Genomic DNA, 12300 nt, shown 5'->3' on the forward strand with positions numbered 1-12300 from the left:
CCGTCGTCTCCCCAAGCTCCTTGCCTGCATCAATGGTGCCGCCTTCCAAGATTATGCTAGTACTCCACCAACGGGAGGAAGAAGAAGACATCAGATCCAAGAACATGCCATTGCAGGTGATGTCTGCTTCCCACACTAATTTTCCTCAAAATTGAATCTGCCTGATTGCTACTGAAGCACAAACGATCAGTTCAAAAAATGTTTTCAGATCTGGGTTTGCCAGAAGAAAAATACCACGTTTGTGTCAGTTCATTAGTCCTGCTATGCAAAAGATTCAATTTAAAATTGGACACACTATGATATGCCTACATGTTACACTATTAGATTCATCAGTACTACATGTGTGTTGCATCAGTGACACATGTTCCTCTTATGCAGAAGCAGATAGTACATTGCAAATGCTTGCATCAGTTCATTACACCCCTGCCACTTGATGCACAATTTGGATGTCGAGGTTACTGCCAGTACCTCTAATATGCTAGCTTCAGTTCAAGTCAAAAAACATAAACTTATGCATCAATCCAAGTAGCCACTACGCCTTATATAAGGTTCAGCTACCACTGCAAGTTGTATGTTGTTATTTCTAATAGTACATGCCGTGTAGTTGCGTCAGTTCGAACGAGTAAAAGACTATTGTTGAAAAAATATACACTTGTTACACAGTAAGTTCAATTATATATAAACTAGTAGTACTTCTAATGTAGATGCATAAGTTGTAGATGAAAAAAGAGAAGACATGTATACTGCTCCGAAGTTCAATGTTTAGTTTACAAGCAGTGTACCAAATGTTTATGCATCAGTTATAGGGAAAAAGATATAAAAAAATTGTGCATAACAGATGCATCAGCGCTAAAATCAGTACATCAGTGTTGAACATGTTCATTCATCAATTCGGCTGAAACTACATCAGATACAAAATAGACAACAAAGTTTAATAATGCCCAGCGATGCAAGTTCAACTTGTATGTTACCTTCAGTGCATGACATGTTACCCATATCAGGTATACGAGAAAATGCAAATAAGGTTAATCCCAAAACTGTTGAATGTCATTGCAGAAACATGCAAGGTGGCACACGCAGGGAGAGTTTGATGAGCCAAGGAGATATGAGGCACCGCCTAGTTGGGTAACACCAGAAATAGCAACTGGATACTTCAACAATACAGTCAGATTTCAAGCTACACCAGAATCATCAGAAGCACGGACTGGTTCTTCTATGCAGCAAACACCGATATCTGGGAATACAAGCTTTAACACTATTGGGCTACAACAAGGTCAACAATGTCCCCAACAACAAATGTTTTCCTTCCCTGGCACATGCAGAAAGGCAAGGACACATACGCTTCCACCATTCGCTCCGTCAACGTCAATCATCCGTGCTGCAAAAGCGGTTGCGACGGTAAGACGAGGCCAAAGAGACAGGAATGTTCGCCACTCTAGCAGGGTGCAAAGCAGAAGATATGAGCCATATAGACAGGAGCAACCTCACAACGAATTTGAGGGAAGACGGTCGTACAATGAGAGACGGAGAGCTCCATCAACATTGCTCCCTCCAAGAGCATGTGCCGAGGGTGAAACCACCCTCTCCCATACACCAGGGTGAACAACAAACACCGGAGGCAGCACAGATCTATACACATGTAAGTATCCATTCAGAAAAAACATACAAGCACAGTCCATACCCTAGTACTGTGACAACCCCATCTAACATTTTCATCACTGTGTTTTTGTTTGCTCACTATTGCGTGCAGCCACCTAACATTGAAGCTTACATTCTGCCAAGGCTAGAGATGCACTCTGAAACTTTCAAAGAAGCAAAGAGCTTCTACAATGTCTATGCAAAGCACGCGGGTTTGCTGTCACGGAAGGCTCCAAGGTTAACATGAGAGTCTACCTTTATTCCACGTGCTATGGAGTCTATGAATCGAAGGTGTTAGAAGCAAATACACAGCGGAACAAGACCACAACCAGGACTAACTGTGGGGCTAAAAGGATGCTGGAGAGGGAAAAGGATGGAACACTTGTTGTAAAAGAGATAGTTTGGGAACACAAGCACAGGCTACAGCTCTCCCCCCAAATGCTTGTCTTCTTGCACTCCCACAAAAACTTTGACAAAACAATCTTGGAGTACGTCAAGTACCTGCAGTTCAAAGGCATTGAACACGCGCACATCATGAGCATACTGGGCGGTGATGACCCGGTAGCTACTTCCTCGAAATGAATGCCAAAGACCTGATTAACATGTAAGTACAAACTTGTTCTCCTCCCAGAAACCCCCTCCGTCTTTTTTCCACTGTCCGTACAAACATATTACACAACGCATGACCTGATGCCAGTTCAACATGCATTTTTTAATGACTGTTCACTTTTAATATATAGCAAAGCAAAGAATTCAAGGATGGATGATGTGGACGATGTCCTAACAATTTTCAACCTCTTTAGGGAGATGAAAGCGATAAACAAGGAATTCTGCTACGACATACAACTTGATGAGTCCAACAAAGTGAAGAACATATTCTGGGTGAACACAAGCTGCCGAGAGGAATATCAAGAATTTGGTGACTGCGTAACGTTTGACACCACATATAAGACCAACAAATACCATATGCCCTTGGGTGTTTGTGGGTACTAACAACCACTTACATGCTACATTCTTTGCTTTCGCCCTGATAAGAGATGAGGATGCAGATTCATTCAGATGGCTGTTCAAAACATTTTAAGGTGCATGAGAGGGAAGGCTCCTACATGCATCCTCACAGGTACAACCGCCAAACACCCCCCCAAAGGAAAATAACATAGTAAAATTGTTATGTCAGTTCTATTTGTATATATGCACTACCATTTGTTGATCACTCCATGTCTCTTTTCTCATTACCAAACCAGTGCCTGACAATGGCTTTGGTGATCCCAAATGCTTTCCGGATATAGTACACAAGCTATGCCGCTGGCACATTATGAAGAAGTACAGGGAACACCTCACATACCTGTACAACCTCCACAAAAGACTTTAAGGATGAATTCACAACAATCCTCAACTGGCCCCTCATGCCAACTGAGTTTGAGGTTTCCTGGAAAGCACTCATGGATTAGTGCAACCTCCATGATGATGCCACGATGGTGGCAATGTGAACCGAGCGCGAGAAATGGATATCATCTTACTTCAAAGAAATTTTATGTGCCAAAATGACATCCACACAACGGAGTGAGAGCATGAACTATGTGCTCAAGAAGAACTTCGTAAGTGAAAAACAAAACATGCACCAGTTTGTCAGCCAGGTAAACTCCTGCGTCAAAACCAGGAGGCAGGCAGAGAACCAGGAGACAATGGGTAACCGGGTATAGCTCTGTGACCTGTCGTAAGACAAATAACATGCTTACTAAAATAAATATTTCTTAGTTACACAAGTTTTTGCTGCGAGAATACTAATAATTTGTTCATCACTCTTGCTAGCGTAGAAGGAACAAAACATGCTAACCTTCTATGGGTTTGACACTGAGATGGTAAAGCTTTACTCACGAGCTGTGTACAGCAAGATAAAAAAGGCTAAAACTGAGCACCCTCTTCACGGTGATAGAGACAGAAGAGCCCACAAAGTACCTTGTGCGCTACAACCAACCGCAAAAACTGTTTGTGTGGTCTCACCACGCGTTCCAGGTGGTTGCAGACCCTGTGGGAGAAATACTTGACTGTGAATGCAAGCTGTGGCCACATAGGTGAGGACTAAAAAAGATGTTACATATTGTAGTACTTATTTTTGCAAAGTTTTTGTTCGAATGAAATGACAGAAAACATGCACCTCTTCCAAAAAACAGGTATTTTCTGCCTGCATGTCCTGTGCAGGATGCAGACAATTAAGGCTAATAGCGTTCCAGAGAAATACATCCTCAGGAGATACACCAAACGCCCGAACATCCAGCCAACATTCAACAAAAATGACTTGAGGACAGTAGCGTCAAACAAGGCCTCCCAATACTACATTGAAAGCACACTACTGCAGCTGAACATGAGGTTGCACAGAAAAATCTTGAGAAGCCAAGAGCAAATGGCGCGGTCATGGGTCGTCATGGAAAGACTTGACCAAGAACTCAACGCCACGCATTCTGCTGAAAACGGCAATGTCACGGACAACAAAGCCATTGATCAGGATATTGCTACAATCTTATCCGAGATGAACCACATGGCAGCTATTGACCCCTGCGACAACGGGAAAGACGAGCAACAGCAACCAGAGCTTGCCCATGTGAACAGTCAAGAGCAGCAACATGCTCACGTGCAAGATCATGAGCTTGACGATGCTGTAGGCGAACGACATGACAACAGGAGACCCTGCCAGCAGCAGCAGGAAAGGGTAATTAAACCACCCATATACTCAAACACAAAGGGGAGGAAGAGTGAGACGCAAGCAGCAAAAGTAGCAGCCAAAAAGCCGCCATGCGCCATCAGATGCGTGGAATTCGGCCCGAACGGCAAACCTCTCGGGATAAGGGCATGCGGATTCTGCAATGTGGTGACAAATCATAATTACCACACATGCCCACTCCACACATATGCCATTGTCAACAAGCAAAAGCTGTAGAAGCAGATTGGAGCCGCCCAGGTTTCTACCAATGGAGACGACACACGTAACAACTACATTTGCAGCAAGTATGGGGGGACTGACGGACATAATTCCCGCACATGCAAAGTGGGCAAGGAGGTCAGTGGTGCTGAACAGAAACAAGGCAAGGTCCAGAGTTCCAAAAAATCAAAAGAAGAGGATGAAGAAGAAGAGTTTGACGAGAATGACGACCAATCAGACAAAGACAATGAAGATGACAGTATTGGGGATGAGGAAACTGAAACTGGCGATGAAGTTGCCAAGGCTCAAGCAGGAAAGGACGCCGACAAGGGACAACATTTGAGGTCAGTTAGAAAGAGCTCAAGACTGAAGAATCCATAGTGATTATGCCGCTGCATCAATTCAAAAATAAGTTTGTACTCTTGGTTGCCTCAGTACACAATGAGGAATCATATCAGACACACTATTGTTACCAAAACTTATTTAGCTTCATCATCGATTTCTCGATCAGTACTATAGTTAAGATATAATTTGTGATTTGTGCCCGCTGGACCAGTGACATTATTATGTAAACCATTTGATAAACCTTTTGAATGCAGTCACAAATATATTTGAAAAAACTGATCTGGATTTATGTAATGTCAATACTACTGTCGACCAGTAACTCATCAAAATTATGTTAAGGAAAATTTAAACTCTTATAGTACATCAGTACTGATAATTCTCACTCATCAGTACAAAGCAGAGTAACCAAACACACCCATGAACACCTCACACAACATCATTTTAAAACAAGCTATGACTGTTTCTGCCAGTCCTAGTTCAGAAAGTCCGTCAGTACATAAAAATAATTACCTCAAGCAAATAGAAAAAATTGAGAGTGCACATATAATACACCTGTACTGATGAAAAACTAATTTATCTATAAACATACTTTCAAAGATTATGTTGATATAGACAATCCTTTCAAAAACAAAAAAAATAAAAGATTAGCATGACACACATAGTCTGAACTTGTATTTGGTAAGTTCAATTACACTTCAATCACTAGTCCAAGTACCCACAGTAGAGGAGTACAAAGCGCCATCATCACCAACCCTGACACGTGCAAGTGGGATAAGCAGATGATAAGTACAACTTGACTAGATGGATCGGTGTGATAGTAAGAAAAACCTGAGTATAAGACATCGGTGCAAAAAAACAAGACTTAACCTCCACACTGAAAAACATCACAAAGTATACGTCTCTTAAACAGTACAAAATGCCAGCATCACTGACCCTGAGACGTGCAAGTGGGATAAGCAGCTGATAAGTACAACTTGACAAGACTAGTCAGTGTGACCAGTAAATACCCTAGCAAAGAAATTGGCTTCGACGGTTGGTTCTTCCAGGCCACTGACCGCGGCACCCACTGGGTGGTTGCCACGATGGACTGCAACTGCGCCCCACGAACACTACCCCCACGTCCCCGACGAACCGCCTCCCACACATCCCCGTCCACACACTTGAAATAACCCATTGTCTTCCATTTCTACCTCATTTCGAGAACCACCATTGCCACTTCTTTCTCCACTACAAACAACCCAGAAACTTCTCTCTTCCAAGCCCACAGTCACCGAAGGAGAGCAATGGTGGAGGAACCGTCTGCCAAGCATCATCATGGTGAGACATCTGACCAGAGCAGCAACCTCAACGACGTTCACATCCCCGACGAGAAGCGCGAGTACACCCGAACCCTCACAGGGGTTGAGCTCCACGATAAGGAGATGCTGGAGATCGTCTGCACTAGCGAACCAGACAAGGCCGACAAGATGATCAACAAGCTCTAGAAGAAGGCTGGCGGCTTGTATCCTAGGTTCATCGGCATTGATGTGGAGTACACCAAGGAAGACGAACCTCCGCAAAGAGCAGCAGTTTTGCAGTTGTGCATGGAGGAACTCTGCCTGGTGTACCACATCACAGCAGCCACAAAATGGTGAACCATCCTACTCATTTGCCCTATTTGGTTCATCTATTTAATTAGTACTATATCCTCGAAATTTCATTAAACTTGCTTCCCAACTAGATGTACTAGTGTAGTTTGTGAAAGTGGATGCACTACTGCACTTTCTCAAGTAGATGCACTATAATGTATTGTTGAACCTGATGCACTAGATTACTATTCGAAAATCTCATAGAAGATTAATTTCTAAAGTTGATGTACTAGTATAGTTTGTGATCTTGATCCAATAGTCTAGTTTCTGTACTTGATGTATTAAAAAGATGTTTCTGAACTTGATGCAGTGAAGTAGTTTCTGAACTTGGTCTACTATTATTTTCATAAGCAAAGAACTAAGAACTTGGTGAAGCACTAGTATGTGTTGTTCTATTCAACAAAATTACACTAAACTAGTACTAAAGCAGCACATACATCATTGACTCAAACTTTATATATTTGTAACATCCCCAGCATCACACTACAGTAATCTCTCATTAATGAAGGTCATGTCATCATGATCATCATGCCAAAATGCCCCTTGTCCAAAATCTGCTTCAAATTCAAATTCAAATTGCATGTCGAATATTTGCTTCTTCTTTCATGCAAATAAAATAGTTCATCCTATGGCAAATAATCCCTAGATATTTGTCATGTTGAATCCAACATCTTTGGAATTCCCAAATTACCCGTGGAAAATAATTATTGTTCCAGCAACATTTAAATATGCCATTCCCAATTTCCAAAATTCCTAGACAATTCCTCTTGCCTCCAAACTATTTGTTGCAATACTAAAAATGTGGAGGAATTTATGGGCCAAGTCCCATATTTTTCCTAAATCCCTTGGATGCAAAAAAAAACCTTTTCCTCTCTCTATTTTAATTTTAAGATGAAAAGAAGCCCCCCCCTCTCCGCTGGGCCTTGGCCCAGATGGCCAAGCGGCCCGAGCCATCTGGCCCACTCCAGCTGGCCAGCCCAGCCTCCCACGCTCCCCCGGTCGCCTTCCTGTTCGAGCGACCGCGGGCACGGTCGCCATCAAACCACCTCGCCGGCGATGCCCAATGAGAGGATAAGGCCTCCACCGCCCCGACGCCTCGGCCCCCTCGCCTCCCACTTGCCCTGCCTCCCCCCTCCACTCGCGCTAGTCCCTATCCCCTCGCACACTCGCTCCCCCTCCTCCAAATCTGCCTCGCCGACGTGCCATGCGCCGTCCGCCGTGCTGACCACGGCCACCGCTGTCCCCGTCCCTCTCCGACGATTCCCCGAGCGCCGTCGTACCCCGCGAAGTCTTCCTCGACCACCGGACCAAGCCAGGAGCCCCACAGCGAGCGCGGCGACCTCTTCTTCTTCCTCTACTCCGACGAACGCCGGCATCGAATTCGGCCACTTCGCGCCTTCCCCGAGCCCATTGAGCACATCTGCAGGCTCACTGTGAGCTACACTTCCCCCCTCTCTTTTTTGCTTCCATACGCGCCCGGAGCGGCTGGGCCCGCCATGGCCGAGACGAGCTCCGTCGTTGAACTCATTGCAGTCGCCCTGATGCTCCTAGCGCCGCGCTAGCGCCACCACCGAGCTCCTGGAGCTCCTAGCTGCTCAAGGCACCCCTCCGCCGCCCTTGCCGTGCCCTGGACGCTCGAATCCGTCGACGTCCGAACTCTGGCGCCGCTCCGGTCAGCGCTGCCGTGGCTCTAGGCCATCCCAGCACTCGGGACCGCCGATGTTGGATGCGTGCGGCTCCCCTCGTTCGAACGCGCGTCACGGCGCTCGTTTTAACCACCCCGTAGGCTTTTCCCGATGCGCTCCCGATCGCCGCTGCCGCCTCCACTCGCCACCGGCGATACTCCGGTCGTCCTCGAGGCCGGTCGTCATCACCATCGTGTGCGCGGTGCCGGGCCGCACCCTTAGATCCAAGCCGCAGGTCCGAAGGCCCCGTGTAGCGCGGCTCCGGCCAACTCCGGCGAGGCGCCGCCGTTGCTTTGGTCGTCGGAGCCGCTCCGTCGCTGGCGACCGACGTGGCGCCGCGTGCCCCCCCCCTGTTGACTCTATTGACTCAGTCAACTGTGCTGACTGGGCAGGCCCCAACCGCTGACACGCGGGCCCCGCCGCTTATTCCTCTAACTAAACTGTTTTAATAATTAAAACTAATTAGTTTAGTTAATTGGGCACTGACAAGTGGGCCCAGTAGTTTTACTAACTAAATTTAGATTAGTTTAATCCATGTTTAACCCACTGTCTATGACAGGTGGGTCCCCCATGTCAGTTTTGACCGGTCAGCCGTCCTGTTGACTGTTGACGTCACTATGACGTCATGCTGATGTCATATTTCTATTTTTGTTAATTTAGTTAATTTCAGAATATTGTTTAAACTTTCAAAATTCATAGAAAATAAACCGTAACTCGGATGAAAATGTTTTCTATATGAAAGTTGCTCAGAAAAATCCAACGAATCTGAAATTGCGGTCCGTTCAGCTGTCACATGCCTCTAGCATGCTGAACATGGAACATTTCCCCTCCGGTCATCTGTGTGACACGGGTCCGGAACCGGGAATACATTCCCGGTTGAATTCCCCCTTCACCTATATCGTGTAGCCATGCGTTAGGTCACACCCAGCACAACATATTGCCATGTTACGCTTTGTGATGCTATGTCTGCTTTATATTTACTGTTTCTTCCCCCTCTTCTCTCCGGTAGACCCCGAGATCGATGCGGCCCCTGTGATCGACTACGTCGACGACGACCCCTCCTTGCCAGAGCAACCAGGCAAGCCCCCCCCCCTTTGATCATCCCGATATCGCCCATTCCATTCTCTCATGCTTGCATTAGATTTTGCTACTGTTATTGTTTGCACCTATTCTGATGCATAGCCTGCTTTTGTACCTACTGTTGTACCTTACCTGCTTATCCTAAACTGCTTAGTATAGGTTGGTTAGAGACCCATCAGTCACCCCCCCCACTTGACTCGACTGCCCCGCTGGATTATCAGAAGACCCAATCAACGGGATCGAAGACCAGGACCCGACACCTCACGTCACATCACGCCCCTTCGTTGCTCGACTCTGCAGTGTTACTATTGAGTGCCGAGGGTGAGACCTCTACAGCACTTCTGATGTTAACTTGTAGTGTAGCTATTCGGTCGTGGTCATCGAGGGTGATTTCCTCCTTAACCACTTCCAATACGGCTCTGTCATGCAATCCCTCAAGTGTGAACCTCGAGGGTGGATCCTCTTACGTTCACCTTGATGATTACATCGAGTGGAATTCACCGGGGGTGATTCCTCGGGTTTTCCCCTTAATGTTTGGACACACGGATACTTGGACTTTACCGCTGTTACTTGGAAAGACGGGTCGACCCTGAGGGGTACCCGCGCGAGCTTAATTGCGAGTGATGTGGAGTCGGGTTGACCTGGAGGGTGCCCACGAGATAATTACGAGGCATGCCGGGCATTCCTAGCCCTTGCCGCAAGTCCTCGAGACGGGGCAACGGGGTCACATCTTTCGTGAATCTCTGCTTGTTACCGCGCGTTCCTAATCCACTACGATTTGGATATTTGATCCGAGGGGCCTCTGGCCTGATAGCACTAACCATCACGTGGGCATAGTATGGGCGTTCTGCGTCGTATACATAAGCCGAAGCTTAATAGACGTCAGCGACTAAGCAGCGCGCGCCGGGTTGGACTGCGTAAGCGCCTGCCTTGTTGAAGGAGGTAACTAGGTCTGCTCACCGGCCGCCCTCGCAACGTGCAGGAGTTCCCAGGGAGATGGCCCATGACCCCTAGGGGCATAGGTTTAGTCCGGCGTGCTGGCCTCTCTATTAAGCCTAGGTCGGGTTGCGGCGTATTGTTTGGCCGAGGCCGGGCAGGACCCTGGAAAGTGTGTCCGGCCGGAGTTAAGCGAGTGTGGTGGGTAAGTTGGTGCACCCCTGCAGGGAAGAAAACATCTATCGATAGCCTGTCCTACGGTAACAGACACTTGGAGTTGTATCCCGATCGATACAACTAGAACTGGATACTTGTGATGAGAACTGGATGGTGATGAGGATTTGATTGTGATGATAACAGGATAGTATGGCTCTGGGATTGCTTTCTCGCAGGGAGTCGAGAAAGGATCTCTGGCCGAGGTTGATAACACTACTACTACTTTACTTTATGCTACTCTACTCCCTCCTGTTTGCTGCAAGATGGTGGTTTCCAGAAGATGCTAGTCTTCGATAGGATTAGGCCTTCTCTCGATTTTGGCATTTCTGCAGCCCAGTCCACATATACAGCCTTCCTTTGATAATGTTGCATATGTAGTGTAGTTCCTTGCTTGCGAGTACTTTGGATGACTACTCACGGTTGCTTTGCTCCCTTTTTTCCACCTCTTTCCATTCTTCTCGGATGCTGCAACCAGATGGTGGAGCCCAGGAGCCAGGCGACACCACCGACAACTGCTACTACCCCGAGGGTGCCTACTACCACGTGACGGACACCGATGACCAGGAGTAGTTAGGAGGCTCCCAGGCAGGAGGCCTTGCCTTTTCGATCAATGTTGCTTTTGTGCTAGCCTTCTTAAGGCAAACTTGTTTAACTCATATCTGTACTCAGATATTGTTGCTTCCGCTGACTCTTGTGTATTTGAGCTTATGTATTCGAGCCGTTGAGGCCCCTGGCTTGTAATATAAAGCTTGTATTATTTTAACTTGTGTCTAGAGTTGTGTTGTGATATCTTCCCGTGAGTCCTTGATCTTGATCGTACACATTTGCGTGTATGATTAGTGTACGATTGAATCGAGGGCGTCACAAGTTGGTATCAGAGCCGACTGCCTGTAGGTAGCCCCCTTTCCAACTCCTTGGCCGAAGTCGAGTCTAGTCACTACAAAAACTTTTACTAACATGGTTGTGTGGCTTACGGGCCCACGTTGCCATTGGGAGGTATTGGGATCTTTTATTTCTCGTCTATGCTCTGGGACTCTGATCTCTCTTCTATTCGGGTTAAACATTTTACTAACTCTGACATTAGGTTCTTATACCCGCTTCCTCCCGGAGAGCCCTGACATTACCAATGATTGCTTGCTTCGCCAGAAGATTTTGCAGATACTCCTCGATGTTTCTCGAGACCCTGTGCCCACTGCCTTGCAGTTCCTGACCACAGATAATCTCCGTGAGTAACATCTTTGCCGCTTGTACCTTCATACCCAGTTGCTCCTATTATTACAAGATGTACTCCGTTGTTTCGAGAATCCTTTGTGCCTTCTGCTTTGCGGCTTCTTTTTGCACTACGGATGATTCACTGAACCCATTTAACCCCAGTTGTTGATATGCTTTCCAAAATACTTGGAAATACTATGTGATCTTCCGAAAATCCTTTGCAGCCTATTGCCTTGATTCTCCCGCATTAGGATAAATTCCATATGTCTAGCAATATTCTTTAAACTTCTTTGTGGTTGTCATTCTGTTCCTATGGATTCAACGTGTGAGCGAATATTCGCAATCATCAATTAATCCTTGGAAAAATTCTTTCCAGCTTTGACATCGCTCCGGTTATGAGCTGGTTCTTGCCCAATCTAAATCTTATCGGGTGCGCCTTTAAGTCTATTCAACTTACTCATCTTTTGATCAGAGCCTCTGCTTCTGATCTTTCGACTTGAAATCATAACTCCTTTGTACTCAAGCATCGAATTAATCAGATGTTTCTATAATCCAATGCCTTTGCATTCCTTCCTTCTTTTGATTGAGTACTGATACTCACATCAGATCCATTAAGGACCGCTGAGTCCTTTGTTGGATT

Source organism: Triticum aestivum, chromosome 2A, assembly GCF_018294505.1.
Source record: "Triticum aestivum cultivar Chinese Spring chromosome 2A, IWGSC CS RefSeq v2.1, whole genome shotgun sequence".
Classification (NCBI taxonomy): Eukaryota; Viridiplantae; Streptophyta; class Magnoliopsida; order Poales; family Poaceae; genus Triticum; species Triticum aestivum.